The sequence below is a fragment of the Paramormyrops kingsleyae genome, chromosome 6, assembly GCF_048594095.1.
Source record: "Paramormyrops kingsleyae isolate MSU_618 chromosome 6, PKINGS_0.4, whole genome shotgun sequence".
Classification (NCBI taxonomy): Eukaryota; Metazoa; Chordata; class Actinopteri; order Osteoglossiformes; family Mormyridae; genus Paramormyrops; species Paramormyrops kingsleyae.
Window position 1 is genome coordinate 3,870,007 of NC_132802.1, and position 21,473 is coordinate 3,891,479.

A 21,473-nucleotide genomic window follows, 5' to 3' on the forward strand; every position below is an offset into this window, starting at 1 on the left:
AGCTTTTCGGTTTAGGGAATTTGAAGCGGTATAACCCAGAAATTGTGATTAATTAGGATATAAAACGGGGAGGATGGAAGGTAGTGGAGGTTTAACAGACCACCTGTGCTGCGCCGTTCCGGCACAGATGCATGGGCAGTCGGCTGCAGGCCATAACTGACTGCGGTAATGGCAGCAGCCTTTATTGCCGTGGATATCGAAGATGTGACACGCCTCCGAGTAAAACACTCTCTTTGAAATATTTAGGGATGCCTCGTCCGTAGGTCCTTCTCCGGCCGTGTCTGATATGCTTACCTTTTTTGCCGGAAAGGTCAGTTATCGTTGCATGGCTGGACAATAGCTGCCCGCTCCCTTCCTCAAATACTACGCCGATAAAAAATCAATGGCGGCGTGTAAGATACGCAAGCGGCTCGATAACAAAAGCAATCGGCACATGATGGCAGCCGGCTTCCCCCTCGACGTGTCCGCGCGCTGTCTTCCCGAAGGCAGAAGCCCCGAGTTTGCTGTCGCCTTACGATGAGGAGCCATGTTAAAGGGGCAGTTCACCTCAAAACTTTAAAAAGGTAAGGTTTAGAGGGCTTTAGTGCTATCTATCCATCCATCCAGTAAAGTTGTTCTGCTGGGAGTTGCCTAGTATTGGAGAAATCGGCCGTAGAAATGTCGGGGTGCTCGTGCTCGTACCTGCTGTGCAGTGATACGACTGATGTGTGGAATTTGGTAGAAAATAGTTCCTGCATTAAACTGTCTTAACTGTATTAAGTCTGTGGATTATCTTCAATAACTAGGTCATGATTTCTGGTAAGAGACATCGCTGTTAATTTTTTTCTAAATGTATTTTTTGTCACACTAATCATCCTGGAAACAATGCCATTCGCACTATACTCGAGAGAAGCCCGACATTTCTACGGCCGATATCTCCAAAAGTAGGCAACTCCCAGCACAGCAGAACAACCGTACTGGATAGATAGCACTAAGGCCCCTTTAAAACACACCTTTTTCAGTTTGGGGGTGAACTGCCCTTTAATAATGGGTCGTCTTCTCAGTGCTGCTTTTTATTATACTGTTCATAGGCTCCTGTAGAACTCTGGCTGTAATTCAGTCACTAAATGAAACGGTATTTTTCTGATAGGTTTTGGGCTTGTTGCACCAATTAATTATGCTCTTATTGTCATTTAGGTTAGTATTAGATATTCTGCCTTAATAACCACCGTCGCTTGGATTTAATTTTGGACTTAAACTGAGCTCATAGAACGAAGGTGCTTTACGGGCGAGCTGAAAGTTGGGCACCTGGAGTGGCCCGCTTGGCAGGCGCGCTCTCGTGTGTAAAACAGACGGACGCGGTGTACTTTGGCGGGCCCCATTGATCATCCTCTGAAATTTTTATTTAAATGTCTCTTCGACTTAGTACAGAATTGATTTATTTCCTCTTGTGCGGAAAGGCAGAGAATGTATAGCAGAAACGATATCGGGCTTATTTTCACGCTGCTGGTGACGTAAGGGTGCCGTTGGTAATGTCCCTAAATACTGACGTTAGTCTTTCTATAATTATGATACATCTGGGCTCCTACTGGCTCCACAGTGTTAGAATTATATTTTGGACTGTGCTGTGATTTAAGCATCGGAGTGATCTGCTTGGCTGCTTTATTTATTAAGCTACAAAGTATGTTTTTAAACGGTATTGTAATTATGCCTCAGCCTTAGGTTGGTTCCTGATCAATTTTACTATAAATAGTTCCTGTGGCAAGCTTTACTGCCAGATGTTATTATTATTAGTGAGCAAGTTAGCTTGGGATTTACTTTTTGGCATTAACCGACTTACTAAAAATAACACCAAGTGTCTATTTAACGTAATAAAGAAATACTTGGTTCTGCAAATTGAATAAAAAATGTTGAGGGTGTTTGATTAATTAGTTCGGGAGAGGCAGGCTGTCACGGTAACCTTTTCTGGTGCCCTCTGCGTCACTTTTCTGGCTGTTCACTTTGTCACATCCAGAAATTGTAAGAATTGGTTAAAGGGAACAAAAGAGCTTCTTTTACTGGCAACCCGGAAGGTGATACTAGACAGATTTTATTGATACATTAAAATGTTTTTATGGACCTTTTTTTTCCTTGAAGCGTCACAATAAGAGCCCTTGGTTTGAGGCCCAGGCCCTGGCGTGGCGTCCGTGCAGGGGGAAGTTAGAACCTAATAACGTTGTGCGCAACCTTTCAGCCACCTTGGCATCCCCGGTGGCCGGCCGGGGGCCCAAAATAGAAGCCTGTTTGTTGCCAAGGTTACAGCATTGACAAAATGACAAGATCATTCATTCTCAATACTGTATCTTCCCGGCCTTCTGAGCAGAGAGTGGCCGCTAATCTCTGCCCTGAATCTGCCTGTCTGTCAGTGGGGAGGGGGCATCTCTCCCGTGGTCAGGCGCGTGCCGGCCCATTCCCAGCTTTCTGGGGCACCCGCTCTCTGCCACCGGCCGTCTTGGGCTCCTCTGGCCCACGGCTGCGGTGGTGATTGAAATTCAAGCCCCGGCCACATGGGTCTCACCTGTCGGCTTCTCTACCCCGTCGGCGCGTCTATTCACCTCCACGAGGCTTTGCCGAAAGCCACAGACAGCCTCGGCATAACGGTAATGGATAGATAATTTATCACGGCTGGCAACTTGAAGGCTCTCTGACTTTGGTAGTCGTACCAAAACACAGCCCCTGTTTAAAAGAGAGCGAAAAAAGCTGGTTTAAATGTTAAAAGCGTGACTCCTATGGGCGACCGTAGATTGAAATCTGAGGTATATTTGTTAGGAATAAATAGTTATTTTTTTATGTCTTTCTTTTTGAAAGACTGTCAGACAAAATCTAAATCATTAATGGAAACAATAACTATGGTGGCCCATGAAGGTCAAACCGTGCTTGTAGTTCTTATAGCATGAGGGAAGCCCGCCTTTCCAGGCCTGACATTCCGCGACACTTGCTAGCTGAAACAAGGTGCGGCCCCACAATTTTGCCAGCTTTCCTGTTAATCCGTAAGCACTTGTTCGGTGATCACACATGTCCCTGCGCTCTCTGCTGGGAAGGCACCCGGTGTGAGCCCCGCTCTCGTCGGCAGGCCGCGCGGCCGCTCAGCCGGCTCCTTTGCCGTGTGTTTTTATGACAGCTGCAGATTGCGAGGTGCTCGCAGGTCTATTTCCACTCAATTGCTTATGGGCGCCGGTCCTAAATAGATTTAGCAGTGATGCTGTGTGAGGTTGAGCCTTGGAGAAGGGGGAGAATTGCTGTCACAAAGACAGTCGCCGAGTCAGTTTATTAGCGAAACCTGAAATGCATCGAATCTCCAGCTCTGGATCAGCGTGCGGAGTGTTTTCATTTTTATTTTTTTGCTTGTTTTTTTAACACACTGCTGAAAAAAAACGCCATTTGCTGCCAGCGAGACCGGTAGCAACTGGCGAATTTCCCCAAACTTATGTCACACCTGATGTTTCCTTTCTTTACAAGAGCACTGAGAGAATTCAGAAATGATTAGAATTCATTTATTTGTGGGTGAAGCCAGCGTGACGGAATATTAGCTGTAATAAGGAGACTCGCTATTCTGTTTTTATACATGCGCACGCACACAAACACACACACACACACGCACGCACGCCATTAGGCGGGTTGTTACACGTTTACATGGTCCTAAATGCATTTTCTGTTCCAGCTAGCAGCGGGGGAGCACCCCAAGCTCCCTGAGTCATACACGGCACAGCAAACAGCAGGCTGCTCTAACCCTGCGGCCTGTTTCACTTCCTCGCACCAGTGCCCTGGTGATCTCCGTTCCATGTCCGGCTTTTTACAGGATCCTCTGTCACTCTATCGTCCGTCATCCACGCAAAATAAAACATTGGGAAATCTCCATCCGACGAGCTCGGGGGGGGGGGGGGGAACCCAAAAGAGTCAGCAAAAAAAGACTAAGCGTGTCCTGCGGCAATGTGATGTGTTAACGCCTCTCATGTAGGTGTCATAGGCAAGAGGGACACGTTGCGTGGATTTGTCACGGGTAAGCCGGGGTTTGGCAGGCTGCTCCTGAGAATGATCCACATTTGGGGGGGGGGGGGGGGGCATCCTGCCCGTGGCTGCGCCTCCTGGATTAGAGCGTGATGATGGGTGGCAGGTGCGTTTGGGTCCAATGCTGCACTGGAGCTGTTGACTCAGACAGGAGCTTGTTGACTGTTTCATTACCCGCTGACTTGGGTGCAGCTGAATCGTTCAGATTTATTCTGGTAACCACTGCAGACTTCACTGGATTCACTGCCTGGAGAATCAATAATCATAATCGATAATAAGTTTAGTCGGCTTTGCTGAGCTCCGATCATTCTCTCCTGCCCCCCAGTGTGCTCTGTTCTGCTTTGAATCTGTGTACAGAGCTCTCTCAGAGAGCCTTTTTAAAATGTGGGGGTGGAACAAGCACGTGACGGAAGAGTGATAAATCCCAGGATATGGGGACGGGGTGACAGGGGGTGGAGGTGCGTCTATCAGTGAAACGAGGGTGTGCTTGAGTGAATTTCAGCGGGGGGGGGTGAAGGTGGGAGTGTCGCTAAGCCCTGATAAACAGGTCCAGTGGCTCCGCCGCTGCTTCCTGCGTGTATGTATAAAACCTTGGGGCCACGCCCCCAGCGACAGCGTGATGAACGAGCCGCGCGGCGCCCCCTGACAGAGATGGATGTGATGGGCCACATCTCGCTGGCCGGGGGGCAGGGGGGGTGCCTGTGCGTGTGCGTGCGGCCCCGGGGGGGGCAGATCCTAGCGACTGGTTATGGTGTACAGGTCCACCCTCTGGCGGCAGCACCTGGACGAGCATGCAGAGCCAGCGAGAGGGGGATGAGAAGCTGGGGGAACCCCTGGGAGAATGAGGGACCCCCCCCCCCATCTTCCCCCGACAGAGACTGCAGAAGCTTCATTCTCAGGGTATGACAGGGAATCTGCAGAAAGCCATGCAGCATCGAGGCCTTTTTTGGGTCAGACCCTAATCCCATACGGACAATAAATCATTTAGTGTATATATGCACTATTTCTAATGTATGAAATAAGACAGTCGACATAAGAAGCTAATAAACACTAAATGCATATTGTCATGCATTGTGATTGCAGATGGTCTGTAGCCTTGGTGTAATGCCGTCTCCTCATACTGCGACATGGGTCTTAACAGCATTTTAATTTGCTCTCTGTTTTTAAAGTCTCCAGATGGGTGGCGGTGAGCTTTGCCGCTCCTCCAGCCTTCCCTCACCTGGAGCTCTGCTTAAACGCTAAAGCTGGGCCTCCACAGTGCTTAAACTTTTTGTGTGTGTTTCAATGAGGAGATACTTTTACATTTTGTGTTGCGATGCAGCCGCAAATTAAGCTTATTGCTTAAGGCCACAGACTGGGGACATATCAGGGAACATTTCCCTCTCGTTGACTATTCAGTAAACCACTAATGACCCTTTCTGACTGCCTGTGCCAGGCCCCTGGCCTTCCTTGGTTTGCCCTTTGGCATAATATTTTATTGGGTAAGGTAGTTGGCAGTGGCACTGATCATACCTGATATTTTTCTTTCAGTTACTGAGAGTTAAAGGAAAAAAAATGCAGGAACCCAAATGGAGAGACAAACACAGGGGTTTCCAAGCTGTGCTTCAATGCTGCAATGACAACTGCCATTTCATTTTAAAATCTAGTGTCTGTAGAGGCTACAAAGATTTTTTATGACATTTTGGTGGTCTTAAAATGTCTTAAAGTTTGGCTAAGTATGCTTTCAGGCAGTTATGATTGCTGGGTTAGTGAATACTGCAGTTCACTGCTCTGTTACAGTGTCTCAGAAGCTACTGCAAGCACTGGACATCTATTGGCTCTCTTACAATGACTGAAGCAGCTGGAAGCCATGAGCTCTGGGTACCACAGTGGGTCTGTTACTATGACTTAGGGTACTTTTTCACTTCACCAGGTACCATACTTGCAGCATCATACTTTCAGTACCTTCCCCTTTTCCGTAGACTTCCGGTCAAGTATCAGCAGTAGAAGTTCCAGTTACCCAAAGTAAAAACCAGCTGGGTTTTGGTACTTCGAAACTTTTGGGGGGAGACTTCAGACACTTTCTTTGTCAATTGCTTATGCAAATAGCCTCTTGACAGTACAACCGGTGTCTTGAAAAAAGTTAGACTCAGAAAACAGTGAGAAATTAATAAAATATAAACAAGTAATGGATGTGTGGACAAATGAAGAGACCCAAGCTTATTTGTGGTCTATCTGGAAGAACACAAAGGTGATCGGGGTGCCATGAAAAGAAATTTTTCAAAGTATTTTGTATAATATGCTAGGGCTGTGTTGTTATGGAAAAAGTTTTAATATTAGGATGTAATTTTATTGTAAATAAATATTGGGGTATTTGTAAAGCAGCAAAGGAGTAAATAAATTTCTCGCAAACCTGTCTAGGAATGATTTAAACAGCAAGGATGAAAATTATTGTGACTGTCTTGGAGAAAATTTGTTGCGATCGTGCAAAAGCAGAGGAGGTAAACTTTACACTGGTTTAAAGGGATAATCATTAAAATTGCAAAGTTTGCTAAATTCTTTCTTGTATGACAGAGTAAAAATGTAGCGAGACTTAAACCCCCTGTACTATAATGTCCGTATGGTATGAAAAAGCCTGATCTCAATCAAGCTGACTGGCGATGTAAGAATTGCATGTACATAGCTTGTGATGATGATGTTCATATCGCATATAGTCCAGCCCTATAATATTTGGAATTCATTACAAAATACCCTGCCTTGCATTGTGATATCACTCAGCACCAGTACCAGTTTTTATGCCAGTGGAAAAGCAACACCTTGAAGTTCTGTGCTTCTGGTACTTTCATGACCGAGAAGCTACCATGATGGTGAAGTGCAAAATATTTTTTTTAGCCACTTAGCCAAAAGTCCACCTAGTGGAGTCAGCTTGTCTCTGGAAGCCAAGGTGAAAAGATCAGATAAATATCTGCTCTTTTTATTTAAAAAAGCTTAGTCAATGGGAAATTGGGGTGATTGAGAGACTTTCAGTGTTAACAGAGGAAAGTATTGGTCTCTATCGAACGCTCTCCTATTCATCGCAGAGCCCCTTGACTCTCCTGTTTTCACGATTCTCCAGAACCGTATCTCAGTTATTAATAGACTATTGATCGTCGACTCACATGACACACATGACAATGAAAAATAGATTCTTGTTTGAAGCAATATCTTCCTTTTGACTTTGGCACCATTGCATATCATTATGTCCGCAGAGACACTGGCATCCCTCTAATGGTCTCTTTTATCGCTTTATAAAGAGTATAAAAACTTTGAGCCGCAATGGTGCTGATAAACTAGGCCAATGACAACAGGCAGTAGTATGGGAAATATATATTTTTAAATGGGCAATATTTTAAAATTCCCAGAGAGAAAAAGCAATTGACATTGGAAAATACCTGCAAGAGTTTTCTGTAGCTGGCAGCTAGTAGCAGTGCTGTGTTAAAGGATATAAATGTAAAGGGTGAAGACTGCAGGTTGTCCAGGGTATGGGGGGGGGGGGGGGGCTTACATTCCTAGCCTTCAGAAAGCGACTGAGCCTCCATATTATTGTTTAAATGGGTATAATACTCTGAGTTGATGAGAATAAATCCATCTACTAAATGTGAACTAGGATCGATAATAATTGTGTGTGGACTTTACATGTTCCCCCTGCGTTGTGTGGGTTTCTACAGTCCGAAGACATGCTGTTATGGGAATTGTGGGGTAATCTAAATGACCCGTAGATGATTGTATGCCTACGTGTGCCCTGTGACGGACTGATGGCCAGGGTATACCCCTATGACCCCGTAGTGGATGAGCGGTTAGGGGAGAAGGATGCATGCTAATTATTATTGCTATAAATGAACGCTGCTTGATTTATCCAAATTAAGCTCATCCACCATGCCGGCGTTCGTGTTCCTGAATGGATATATTTGGATTAGCATCTGTTACAAGCATTTTTTTTTTTGTTTGCTTTTTCTTTTAGTTTTCTGCATGCTTTGCCTTCAGAAAAACATCTGTAGCGATGCCAGGGCTGTGTGTGTTTCAGACCTGGCATATGGGTTTGGTGAGTGGCACACATGCAGAAGGTAAGAGTCAGAAACACAGGAGGATGATAGCAGGTTCTGCTGTTCTGGTCATGTGGCAGTCTCTCAGTGGGCCAAAGCTCTATACATGGAGCACATTTGGAGGGGGGGGGGGGCAGAGGAAGCCTCTGTTGCTCATTCCTGAGGGCTCTCAAGCTGTTGATGATAGTCTGGGGGGGGTGTGCCCATTGCTGTCTGGTTGTAACCAGACTCGCTCAGCCAGGAAACACTGGCACCAGGCTGTCATTAACGGCATGCTTAGCAAGGCAACCTGAGGCGTCTGCCGCATCGCTAAGTGGCGTTAAGTAAAGCCGCCGTGTCCCCTAACTCCGCCTGAACTCTGGCTGCTCTTTGTTAATGCAGCCGCACATTGTGGGAGGTGTGCTATTCATAACAGTGTTAACAGCTCACTTAATTACATACCGCCACCCAAACAAAATCCATTATTAACACGCGTTATCGTATATGCGCGGGAGGCCGCCGATCCCGCGATTATAATTCGGCATTGCGTCCGTTTGCTTTGCGCTGACCATATCCCTTCAATGAGGGAGCGGTGTCAGGCAGTACAGGGATGTTATAGAAAAACCTCTGCATTTTCCGGTACTTTCTTTTTGTTTCTGAGATATATCCATAGAAACACTGGTGCGCTGGTGCTCACCGTTACGTTCGTGGCGCTTTCAGGTTGAGTAACAGTTACATGTAGTATGAAGTTTTGAGGTTGCATTATAAGAGGCTTGGAGAGACGTTCCATGCAACATGCCTCATTTTCTCGGGAGCCCAAAGACATAAGCGGGCTCCCTGGTTCTGGGCCTTAAGTGGATCCTTAACACTGCACACTCGCCTCAGCCTGGCCAATGGTGAAACCGCTTGCGGTCTGCCGACTCGTCACTTTATTATATTCACAAATCACTATGTCTGAAGTGTTAATGAAATGGAAAGTTCATTTTAATTAAAAAAGAAACAAAAATGTGCGTCTGTGGTGATCTCCAGGCGTGGCGGAGATTCAGGGGGCCTCCTTGTAGCAACGGCTAATGACCCGGAGGACTTGTGCTTGAGCAGCACCAAACGCCACTGTGACATGTATCAGACAGCCAGTGAAGGGGATGCTGGCGTATGAAGAATGTCCGGGAAAACTGTACAGTTACTGGTGGTCAGGCTCCTTACTGTTTGTCTGACACCCTGATGGTTGATGGGGGGGAACATCAGTAAAAGGACATGTGGCGTGTGAGACAGATTTACCGCGATGGGGGGGGGCATCAGGCTGGTGGTTTATAAGACAAGACAATGGACACTGAAGACCTATTTATACACCGAAAGCACATGTACTACTACTGAATTAATTTATACCCTAAAAATGTTAAATGTCCTTTTAAATAAGAGGCTACACTCCAATCCCAGAGGAAGGATTGTGAGAACAGCAAGTGCAGTTAGCCTGTTCAGGTCAAACGGCAGCAGGATCCTGTGTGTGTGTGTGTGTGCGCGTGTGCGCGTGTGTGTGTGTGTGTGTGTGCGCGTGTGTGTGGACCCGTGTATCTTACTACCAGACCGGATACTTGGCCCACTAACTGTCACATCTTTCTGCTTTCAAGGTCCATGGGAGGCACCTGTCTGCCGACCCACGTCTGATTGCGTGTGCCCGCATGTCCGTGGGCCGTGTGCCCGCATGTCCGGGGGCCCGCGTGTCCGTGGGCCGTGTGTCCGGGGGCCGTGTGTCCGTGGGCCGTGTGTCCGGGGGCCCGCGTGTCCGTGGGCCGTGGTGTGCCCGCATGTCCGGGGGCCCGCGTGTCCGGGGGCCGTGTGCCCGCGTGTCCGGCCGTGTGCAGACCTCCAGAGGGAGGCGTGCTTCCCCAGCATAGATCCAGCCATGAGCTGCGCCGATCCCAGCGTGCCGTCATCGCATTATGCATGCGGCCCCGGTTAGAAGTGAGTCATACAGATAAGGTTAAAAATAAACATATGAGGGGCTGGAGCATGACCGAGTCATTATGGCACAGGGAGACACCCTGGAACAGCATGTCTCTCCAACCCCTGGATTCGCTCATCACACTGACAGCCCCGCCCTTATTTAGAGGACCAGCACAGCCCAGAGGCTCGGCTCAGTGTATGACATGCGCAAGCCTGGCTGAAGCCAGTGACATCACATCCACACATTCTGGAGGTGTGCAGCTACAATCCATCTATCTCTCTGTTTTATAACCACTTATCCAGCACAGGGTCACATGGAGCCGGGAGCCAATCCCAGGAAGCATAGGTCACATGGAGCCGGGAGCCAATCCCAGGAAGTGCAGGTCACGTGGAGCTAGGAGCCCGTCCCAAGACACGCAGGTCACATGGAGCTGGGAGCCAATCCCAGGAAGCGTTGGTCACATAGCAGGGAGCACCCTGCACAGGATGACTGTCCATCACAGGGAGATCAGATACAATTATGGCCCTTAAACATGCCCTTTACGTATCAGTGCTCATACCATTTACCGCCCAACCCACATCCAGCTCACACTATATGATTATTTTTAAACTACTAACTGAAATATCACTGGTGATCTACTTTATGGTTTATATATTTCTAACTGAGAACGACTGGAGACAATATACTCTGTACATTAATCAGCTTAGCCAACGTTTTCATCCATAGCAACATACAATTCAGGAAATTTGTTTCACTTGACATTTCACTGGAGCAATTCAGGCTACATTTTTTTACTTTGAGGGTCCAACTGCAAATCCTCTCTTCAGACTTGAAGTGGGATTCTCTGACCTCCATTCTGCCCTCTGCCATTTAGAAACGGCTCCCATAAGCTGCATCCCAGCACTGACGGGCAGAAGGCTTGTTTATGTGGAACATCATGGTGTCCATGCCTTAAACTGCCAACCCTTCTGCCACTGCTCCCCCCAGAATGAGGCATTAAACAGGAAGAGGATGTAGCTTAGTGTGTGTAGTGCAGACCCATATCACACCTCACTACACTGTTGCACCTGCCTCCTGCTGCATTATTGGGGTCGGGGCACTGTTGCATTTTGGGTGCTTTGTGTGGCTGTATCATGCTGTGTGGCAGCATAACAGACAGGCTCATTGAAGGTACAGTCAGGGCTCAAAGTCATTGGACCTCAACTGAGCCGAAGGTACACCAACAATGCCACCGGGGGGTGCTGTTCCGGCCCAGCTACGCCATGCATCCCGTAATTAATTGATGAAACGGATGATATTTTTGCACATCTCAGTTCTTTCTTGGTTTTTCCCTGTGTTTTCTGTATGCGCGGCACCTCATTCCCCTTGGAGCTCATTTGCATAAGACCTTGGGAACGAACATGTTTAATTAGATGAGCGGGACCAAGACTGAGGCGAGCTGCTGGCTTCCCTGGCTTTCCGGTGCTGCTTGGGGCGCGGTCTGCATCGGGGCTGGGGCTCACACCGACCTTCTGCAGGTCTCCCACCCCATCTGCAGTGCACCGGGGCCCGGCACGAACGACTGTCCGCCTTTAACCCCCCCCTCCACCCTGCAAACCCACCCCCGCCACAGATAAACACCGAAACCCCCCCAAAGATGTATGTTTTATGATTTCGATTTAATTTTGCACACCGTGAGGAACCTGCAGGTCCAGACGTTTCCCTCTGTGCTACGTGTGATGAATTAGCAAAACACTCGCCATTAAACTGTAATATTTCCAGGGCGGTGGACTTGCTTAAGATGAGATTTAAATACAGTGAATCTGGGGCCAGTGTAGCCAGTGGGGTCAAACGGCACTGATCAGTCGGCTTGATTGCCGCAGGTTTCCCTCACGCCACGTCCGCAAACATACCTGCTTTTGGACTCCTGACGTCACTGCTCTTTCGGCGGTATGGCGGCCGCTTGGAGCCACACAGAATCACAGGGCGACGCCCCCAGCTGTGTACACGGGCCTGACTTCCCGTGGATTGACACAGACACGGAGCAGAGGGCTTCTGTTTTTATCCCCCTGCTTTAAGCTTATCTGCCGGTCAGAGGCAGAAAGTGACACCTTCAAATACCCCAGATTAACACAGTGCCGGGGGTTACATGCTTATTATAAAACGCAGAGCAGACATGCCACGGCATCAAAGAGGAATCAGACAGGCAGATTAAGATCAATGACTCTTATAAGCCTTCATAAAACATTAAATCATTTTTTCCCCTTGCAAGCGCTTATATACACAGGCTTTGACGGGGGTGGGGGGGGGTGTTTATTCTCTCTGTAGTCTCCAGAAAACAAATGGCATTATTCTCTTTGTGCGGGGAAACACGGTGCTGGATTTTTTGGGGCCTAATTAATTTGCGGAATGTGGGGGGATTTTTTTTGAAAATCTTTCAACTCCTGCGCTCCGGAGTTATTGTTATTTGTCTGTGGGTGACCCGTGATTTCACGCTATGCTGGTTTTATGCTGTTATAAACAGGGCTGCGCTTTTTTTTCTTCTTTCTTTTTTGCTGACATAAGACAGAGCTTTATCTGTTAAATTAGTAATCCCCAGCCACTCCGGCCGAAAGCGGGCGCGCATTCAGACCGTGCGCTGGTCTCCCGGCCTCCCGGACCTGTAAAATCATCATTCGATAGCTGTATATCCTCACCCTCATCGCCCCCTGCGGGACTGATGGCTTTTTTGTTGTTTTGTTTGGGGATTAGTCGTACCCCGGGTGGAAAAGCTGATCTCGAGGCAGGTGGTGGTTCAGGGCCCGGCAGGCAAGCTGTCTGACTTAGGGACTCGACAGAGCTCCTGTCTTTGGATGGATTGGGGGCTCCTGGGCCAGCTGGTGTGCTGGGCCAGCCTGGGGCCCCCCGCCACGCCCTCGCGTCGGGGGTCACTAGTGGCACGCTGGCAGACACCTGTACGTCAGGTCATGAATGGAACGATTGGCACCTTGGCTGAACACAGTCAACTGTGCTGTGTTAGGATGTGCTGGGGGGCTTTTTTTCTCTTTATGGCTCAATAATCACCTGGTCACCTAAGAGCCATACAGACCCCACTGTCAGAGGCTGCAGGCAGCACAGTGGTTAAGGAAACTGCCATAATCTGATGCTGGAGGGTTTGAGTCCCTGGACTATTTGTACCCGTGAATGAAAACAGCATGATTTGAGCACAGTTTGCATAATGACACTCAATTCTTGTGAACTAGTAATGGGCAGTATTTACTGTGTTCTATCATTCATTTTAGTGGTTTAACTGTTTGTGAGCCCATAAAGTAACAGGTGTAAAGTGACGCAAACCAATCGTATGTCGGTGATTCACGAAAGCCCCTCCCACCCTCATTTCTTTCATTGTTGCTGCAAACTCTGAACCGCTTGGCAGCATATGGGCCTGATTGGGCTGGGTGGGGGCCTTCCTTGACTGAGTTCGGGGAGGAGTTCGCTCTGGTACCCCGTGCTTTTCGCTATGTTGATGCATGGCCATGAATTCTATTTCGGCATGGCAGCTGCTTGCAGCCCCCCCCAGTTCCCCCCAGTTCGTTTCTGTTCCCAATGATTTTTTTTATTTATGCCGTTTGTCGGAAGTGCTTTCGACGGGTGAAATAAAAACTTTTCAAAACATATTTGGGAAAATACTCTGAGAGCAATTGTGAATATATTTCATTGTGCATTTCTTTATACTATTATTATTATTATTATTCGAAACTAAACAATGACTATTGCTGTTCCTTGCATGAATTGTGGGGGGTGGGGGGATCTCTTTGTGAGGTCATGTGACTCATTCACTTCACCTGTCACTTGATGCCACTCAGATTCAACTGATCTCTAGTTTCTCTACTAGCTTTTTCCCTAAAACTCTCCACAGTTTTTCTTCTGCTGTCTTTTGTCTTTCTGCTGTCTCACTCCTCATCCTATTTGCCCCATAGTGGCTCTTGGACCTGAACGAAGTCCCCTGTTCCCTTCTAATGTCCCCGTATCTCACTGTCCAGTGCACCGCCCTGCCCATGTGACCTCCTCGCATAGGCAAAGTCACATGGCAGGTCATTGTGTCCAAGGTCATCTGACTTGAAGGGCGTCCTGTGAGGTCGTTAGCCCCACCCCTTATCACAAAGTCACATGGCAGGTCATTGCGCCCAAGGTCATCTGACTTGAAGGGCGTCCTGTGAGGTCGTTAGCCCCGCCCCTTATCACAAAGTCACATGGCAGGTCATTGCGCCCAAGGTCATCTGACTTGAAGGGCGTCCTCTGAGGTCGTTAGCCCCGCCCCTTATCACAAAGTCACATGGCAGGTCATTGTGTCCAAGGTCATCTGACTTGAAGGGCGTCCTCTGAGGTCGTTAGCCCCGCCCCTTATCACAAAGTCACATGGCAGGTCATTGCGCCCAAGGTCATCTGACTTGAAGGGCGTCCTCTGAGGTCGTTAGCCCCGCCCCTTATCACAAAGTCACACCTCACATTAAGCGGGATGCTTTGATCTAGCTGTTCTTGCCTTTCAAACAGATGCCTCGGGCCTGGGGTGGGGGGTAGGGCATAAAACAATAGACGCAGACATGCGGGGGCTGTGCCAACAGCTTTGTTTAAAGCTGACACCGTGCTGGTATTAACACCTGAATCCAGTGCCTTTGTTCTGAGTGGCAGCCTCATCTAAAGGCCCATTCAGGCCGTGGCAGGGGAACACGCCAAACCAGGTTGCAATTAATAGCCTTCCACGCGTTTAATTAAGTGCGCGGGGGAGGACCGATAAACAAACGTGCCCACGATTCAATGAAGCTGGTCCCCGTGCAACAAAGGGGGCGACGGCTGGCCCATCTGGCTGATTGATCCGGCGCTGGCTGGAAGAGCAGGTCCTGCTCGCGGCAGGCGGTCCATTCTGCGGCGTTTTGGAGGGGGGGGGTGGGGGACGATGAGCTGGAAAGCGGGTGATGGTAGATTTTTATGGCGCAGGAGCTGCCCTGGAGCCCGGATCGAGCCGTCAGGCGCGGGTAATATGACAGCAGTTTAACCGCGGTACTCAGACGGAGAAGATCATGTCCACGGCGCAGGTGGGGGGCACAAAACGGCAGAAATAAAACCAGCCTGGCCGTCCATAAGCATTTTCCACACGTTTCTCTTTCTATATATATATTTTTTCCCCTCTCTGTCTTAATGTGACCTTCACAGCCACATGTCTGTCTCAGTGTGATGTCGACACAAAGGGCCCAGGCTGCACGGGGGGGTGAGCGAGGAGCACAAAGCAGGAGGGGCAGCAGGTTGATGCCACGGGCGATACCGCATGCACGCGCATACGCAACGCCGATCACTCAATGGGGTGTCAGCACTGAGAGGGAAGGGGGAGGGGCTCCGTGGGGGACATGGTGGGGGGCCAGGGTGGTGAGAAATTACAGGGGGGGATGAGCTCACTTCAGGAATCAGGAGGCTCTGTTTGATACTTTATAGATCAGCTTTGGCATGTCAATTCTGACAGGTGCGTCTGGGATGGCTGTCCCGAACTGTCATCTTTAGGGATTGCTAGTCTTCAATTTGTTAACACTCTAGCTGTTCCCAGAAGACATCCCACTGTTTTTCAAGCATGTTTTCCCCACATTGGTCGTGCTCCCTGCCTCTGTGTCTGGGCCCTGCATTCGTATGGGCCGCAGGCAGGATTTCACATTTGAATTGTCTCGGGACACAGCTTCGCATCCCCACCGGCTTGTTGGCACGTTTTGGATTCTGACGTGCTCCACATGCGCAGATAGGCGTATCATTCCCCTCCTCTATCGATTCCAACCACCCAGATCTGAGATGCAGAAAATTAATTCGCTCCATAAAAAAAAAAAAAGATCCCCCCATTGTCTCTAATCGAGGGCTCTCGTTTATTTTCCCCTCGTTCATTTGCTTTTTCCAAGCGTGACTCGCGGGGGTGACACTTGCACACTCACCAGTGACGGGGCACCATGGTTGGCTGACCGTCGGCCCCAGCTACCGGTCGGAGAGAAGCACAATCTCGCGGAGGGCCCAGTAGGTGGGGGCCCGGCCACGTCGCGGATTGAAAGTCCGAAATTAGTTTCACGCAAGGGTGCTTCGGCTGTTTGGGCCTCTGAATAGCAGAATTCACTGGATAATTCCAGCATTAATTGATTCTCAAGGCTGGAATAAGCAGGCTGGGTGGTCCCGTGGAGGGGCCAATCACAGCAGGGTCCTTACCAGGGAGGCGTGGCCAAGCCCCATTGTGACCGAGGCCCCCACGGTGACCAACACAGAGAGTGACATGGGGGGACAGGAAGGGTAATCACAAGGTTGGGGTCACATTCGGAGGTGCTGATGAACTTTGGTGCATGTTCCCATGGTCTGCCAATCCTGTGCCAGATCCTCCAATGATGGCGTTGGCAGTGACACGTCCAACTTCCCAGAATCCACGGTCTTTGAGGCTGTCAGGGTTTTCCACCTAGGATCTCAGGGGCAAAAGATGAAGCCTCAGTTCCCTGCTCTGCATTTGACCTCTCCCATGATGAAGTGCGCGCTGATTGAAATGATGGCTGATAAAACTGGCTTAGCGTGACAATTCCGACAAGCTGTGATAGATGTAAGTGCGGTAGTGAACTGAGCTCAGACACGTTCTCCGAAATCCATCTCCTCCTCTCCGAATATTAATCATAACAAATTGATCACACTTGGTGGTGCTGATTGATGCATGCGTTTCTCTGCAGTTTGAGAAAACAGGAAGAACAATCCATCGCAGTCAAGGTAGCCTTAATGACCTTACATCTTCTTGTATCTTCTTGTAGACCCATGTCACATGACTCCCTTCCTTTCCATGTCTCTATTGCTATCGATCAGCTCGCCTGGCAGAGTCTGCATGACATCACCACAATGATGACATCACCCCTCTGGGTCAAGGCAACAGTTTCCGTTTTTCTTTTTTCCCCGTGGCAGGGGACTCGGCAATCTAATTAAAGCTTGGCAAGCTATTCCGAATCTCCTGCCATGATGTTGGGCGGTTTGTGGTTGTTGATGGGGGAGGGGGGCTCCCTTCCAGCAGAGGCTGTTACATTTTAACACTCAATGAGCACACGAAGGAGAGTTGTGCCAAAATGATGAGTGTGTGTTTTTCCAGGGGAGAACCCTTAAAAGTTTTTGAAGTCCTCCGCCCCTTATTCCCAGTCCTCTATCTACAAAAAAAGAGAAGTCAACGGCTTGCGGTTGCCAGGGAGCCTTGAGTTCATTTGCAGTCTCTGAAGGGTGATTGGCTCTGTAACTGCCTGCTAAAATCCCAATAGTATCCTTGTTTTCTCCTGGAAGGCAAGATAAATGCCCAAGAATTTTCTTTTTAAATTTATTGGACATGGGGGATGATGTTATTATGTTATTCATTTCGGAGATTAATAAAAAGAACAAATATGTTCCTCCTGAACATTATTCCACATTCGCACAAGTCTTCAAAGCATCCGCACGACAAAGCAGACAAAGTTAAACCGTTTTCGCCATCTGATGATACATATTGAGATTTGTTGAATCAGACATTTATCGTCACCTAGAGTGGTCCTTCCCGAAAGTGGCATCGGCAGAATAATTTGTTTTCCTTGGATGTAAACAGACGGTGGCTTGAAGAACAGCTTGTAAACCCAATAAAGGAAAAGCCCACAGGTTGTCATACGGCTGAGACCGGGGAAGAGGTGTTGTTTTTGCCTCCCGCGTGCCGTGGAGGGTGCCGTCCATGAGTGGCATCAGCAGGGCGCTCCTGGTGGTGCTGAGTGGGATGGAGAGAGTGGACACAAGATGGAGGGTCAGGGGAGAGGACGGACCTGGCTGCCGGCTATGGATTTGCAGGGATTCGGAATTACCCACCTGTTTCTCTGCATGGGGGATTTGGGTACGCCGCTGTGTCAGACCACAAAGTTTTAATGGAATCGGGAAAGCCGGGCCGTAACTCTGGGACACTGCGGTGACCGATAACCGGGGACATCCCTCCTCAGCCGTGCCAGCTGAACCGTCCTGGACGAGTTGCTGCATTGTGGGAAATGAGGCCCAATGTCTCTGCACAGCCCCAATTCCCATGCCTATCCCATTTCAGCTGAGAGAGCAGAGTAGGTATTCATCATGGCTGGCCTTCCGACAGGCGTGTCTGCTCGACTGTCCCAGGCCTTTTCAAACTGACCTTGCTGCATCCCATTCCACATCCCATCCTGCTCTCCTTCCCGGTGGCCGGCACCGGAATACGGCGGCCCAGTTTGAGCGGCATCGCTGCACTCCGTCTGCACGGCGCTCCAGTTTCGCCTCATTATCCATCTTCCCACTCACGGTTCCTTGGTTCCGTGCTGTTTATTTTTCTTGGGATGTAAATTTGGAGGCGTTATTAATGCACTGGTGCTAATCAGCCGTTTCTGGCCTCCTCAAGTCAGAGTAGCTTATCATTTATTTTTTTGCCGCGTGATTGTACACACGCGCAAAACCTGGAAGTGGTGAAATGGCATTTCCATAGACGTCGGATGGAGGAAATAATGGTGTCCAGTTAACCACAATCACTGGCTAACAGAACCTGGGCTCAATTTTAAAGCACAGAAGCCCTGGAGTTTCCCTTGAGTATTTACAGGGGATGCTGTTATGAAGCTGTTTTTCGTAGCGTGGATCACGGTACAGGCCTCCTTACATCAGCCCCGGGCCTTCGGAGCTGCGAGAGAGCAAACAGGCGCCCCCCCCCCCCCCCCCCCCCCCGGCTCACGCACACACACACCCGCCCACGTGGATGGACGGCAGGTCCGGGGTCCAGGCAGTGGCTGGCCGCTCGGCTCTCAGGGCTTAACGATCGTTCCCCTCAATGAACGGTTTTGTATCCATCAGAGATGGCTGCCCTGACTCCCAGACAAGCACGAAAACAATCTCACTAAGTGCCAGCTCTCACGCTACATGCTCATCTTGGCTGCCCGGATCGGGAGCACCGGGGTGACAGATAGGGGCAGGGAGCCTTCAGTTTGGGAGTCCCCCCTCTGATCACTGGGCTTCTCTGCTTATGAGTCATCTTTTGAGCTTTATTTGACTCTCAGCGAGGGCAGTGCCCATAAGAGGAGCTGTACTTTTCTGATTTCCCTCTGAAGGGGCCAACTTGCACAGCCAATGATATGTTTTTGAGTCAGTAAGTGACAGGGGTGGGGGCACTCTGGCAGGCAATCATGTTTTAGCTGGGGCCAGTGGCCCCGCCCATGTCTATACCCCCCGCATCTGATCGCACAATGCATGACATCCGAGGTGGTAAAGTGGACCAGGACCTGGACTTCGGCTCAGAAGTGGCGGCCAGCGCGCCCTTGAGCACAACGTTTGCTTTTTTTTTTCTCCAGAATTGTTTCAGTAAATATTCAGAAAGTGTCCCGTCGTCCCGGCGGCAGCAGCAGCAGATACGGTGGGGTGAGCCTGCTGACGCGGGGGGCCTGCGATTAGGGCGCGCCTCTCGCTGGGCGCAGAGCTCCGCACGGTTTCTGTCAAGTCGGCAGCTCGGTGCCCAGAGTTCTAGGATTTGGGGGGGGTCTGGTGGGGGGGGCTTTTGGCAATGAGGAGCCTGGGTTGGTGTCTGGAATCGACAGGCCCCTCCTCAGCGCCCTAAGGAAACCCCGAGCCGAGTATAATGGTGTTTTTTAACCCCACCTGGGGGCTCGTGTGGGGTTGCTGTCCAGCTCGGGCAGATGTCGCACACAGCTGCCACGAGGAGGCTGGTGTTGTCGCATTTCCGCCCCCTCCCGCGCTGAGTTTCTCCTAACCTGGCAGTGAAGGCCTGTTCCAGCAGGTAGGCCTCTGCACACACAGCTCCGCTAAGCCCTGTTCCATCCGGCGCCTTATTTATACTTGTGCTTATACTTCAGAAGGATGGATGGTTGTGGTCCATTTCCCGAGCAGGGGAGACGCACCGAGAGCCGGCACACTGTTCTTAGAGCGCGGGGACAATGGTAAATAACATTTAAAGGGATTATTTGTCTTAGCGTAACAACACGCTGAAATGCAGGGCTGCTTCGGCTGGAGGGAGGGATACGCAGGTATGATGAATACTCCTTGTTTTTCTCCCAGGAGTGTGCTAATTAGCTAAAGCTGCAAATGTTTCTGCTTCTCTGTAACCTTGATCTGAGCCGATCCATTTATACCGAGTGTCAGATTCCTAAAGCTTTATTTTTGGGGGTGTTCTTAAATATTTGCTTTTTTTTTTTGAGAGTTATATTTTCCTGTAGCCCTTATTTTGGGAGGCTGTGGTGACACTGTGGGAATGTGTGTTTGTGTGTGTGTGTGTGTGTGTGTGTGTGGGCGGGGCGGGGAGGGTTTAAAGGAGAACATAATGGGATATGTAAAAATGGAAGAATTCCTGTATTTGGATTCTGGAAAATTTCATTTTAATTTTATACTGCATCTGATGGTCAGACTCAGGAGCTTCAGTGAGCTTGGCCTTTATTCAGAGAGTAACTCGACACGGTCTATACCAGCGAATCCTCTGTTGTCCAGGCTGCCGCCTAATGTCTGCATATTACCTGAAACCCGAGCGATTTCACGGCTGCAGACAGCCCTGACCTGCCGGACGCGGCGTCTCCCATCCCGCGTGGCGTCGGCCCGGACCTACCCGCTCCCCTGGGGTGCCTCCCGGCTGCTGGATTCCTGCCTGCTCCCCGCCAGCCGTGCGCAGGCTCACCACGCCGTCTCCCCCCTTACTCAAAAATGGCTACGATTTTAAATGCACTGTAATGTAATAAACCGCTTAGCTCTCACCTTTCAGCCCCGAACATTTCAATTTTCTAAAAAGTACGTTGCATAAATATGGGAGTCGCACAAAAGAGCATCAGAATGAGATGTCCCGGTTTGGGGGGTTTAACATTCCCAGGTCGCCATCGCTCCAAGAACGAGGGCAGGAATGACAGTGGGGGAAAAAAAAAACAAATGTCAAGGAGACAGATTGTAAATCTCACTTTTCGGAGGTGTCTATTTTTTCACACCCTTTTTTGTACCTGATTGCGTGTACCGTTTAATCCCCCCCCCCTCAGTCTTTGACAGCCTCTCTTTCATCTCCTGCCATTGTACCTGTCGTATCTCCTTCCTTGCTCCCTCCCCTCCCTCCCTTCCTCCCTCTCCCTCGTTCTCCATCGCGTCTGACAGTGCTATGACTCAGGCGTCCCCCGGCGGAGCCCCCCACCTCCTGCCGTGGCCTGTGTTCACACCTCCACATCCAGGTGTATTTGACGGGCGGCTGTGGAGGAGGCTCAGCCGAGGGCAGGGGGCCCACTGTCACAGCCAGCTCTGCCTGCAGGCCCCGCCATCCTTCAGGAAGAAGCCTCAAACACTAGCCGCCCCGTTTGTGTTCGCGTTCGGATATGTTTGCTCCGTATCGATCTAAGAGTTCTTGAGTCATTCCCATAGCCCAAGCGTATGGGGGCTTTTTTTTTAAAAACATGCAAGAACAGAAGGAAGACTCTTCCTTCCTCACTCGCCTGTATATTTAATCT

At 49.5% G+C, this 21,473-nt stretch overlaps 1 protein-coding gene across 16 annotated transcripts in view; it reads left to right on the plus strand.

Moving 5' to 3' along the window:
* Positions 1-21,473, plus strand: part of camta1a (calmodulin binding transcription activator 1a) — a 296,208-nt gene that overhangs the window by 99,755 nt on the left and 174,980 nt on the right. Inside the window, exon 1 of one of the 16 annotated variants that reach the window (XM_072713401.1) lies at positions 698-798. The exons of the other annotated variants lie outside the window; for them this stretch is intronic. The gene's annotated coding sequence lies outside the window, so the exon portion shown is untranslated. Of the gene's footprint in view, positions 1-697; positions 799-21,473 lie in introns of those variants that run through there. 16 annotated transcript variants of the gene reach the window in all.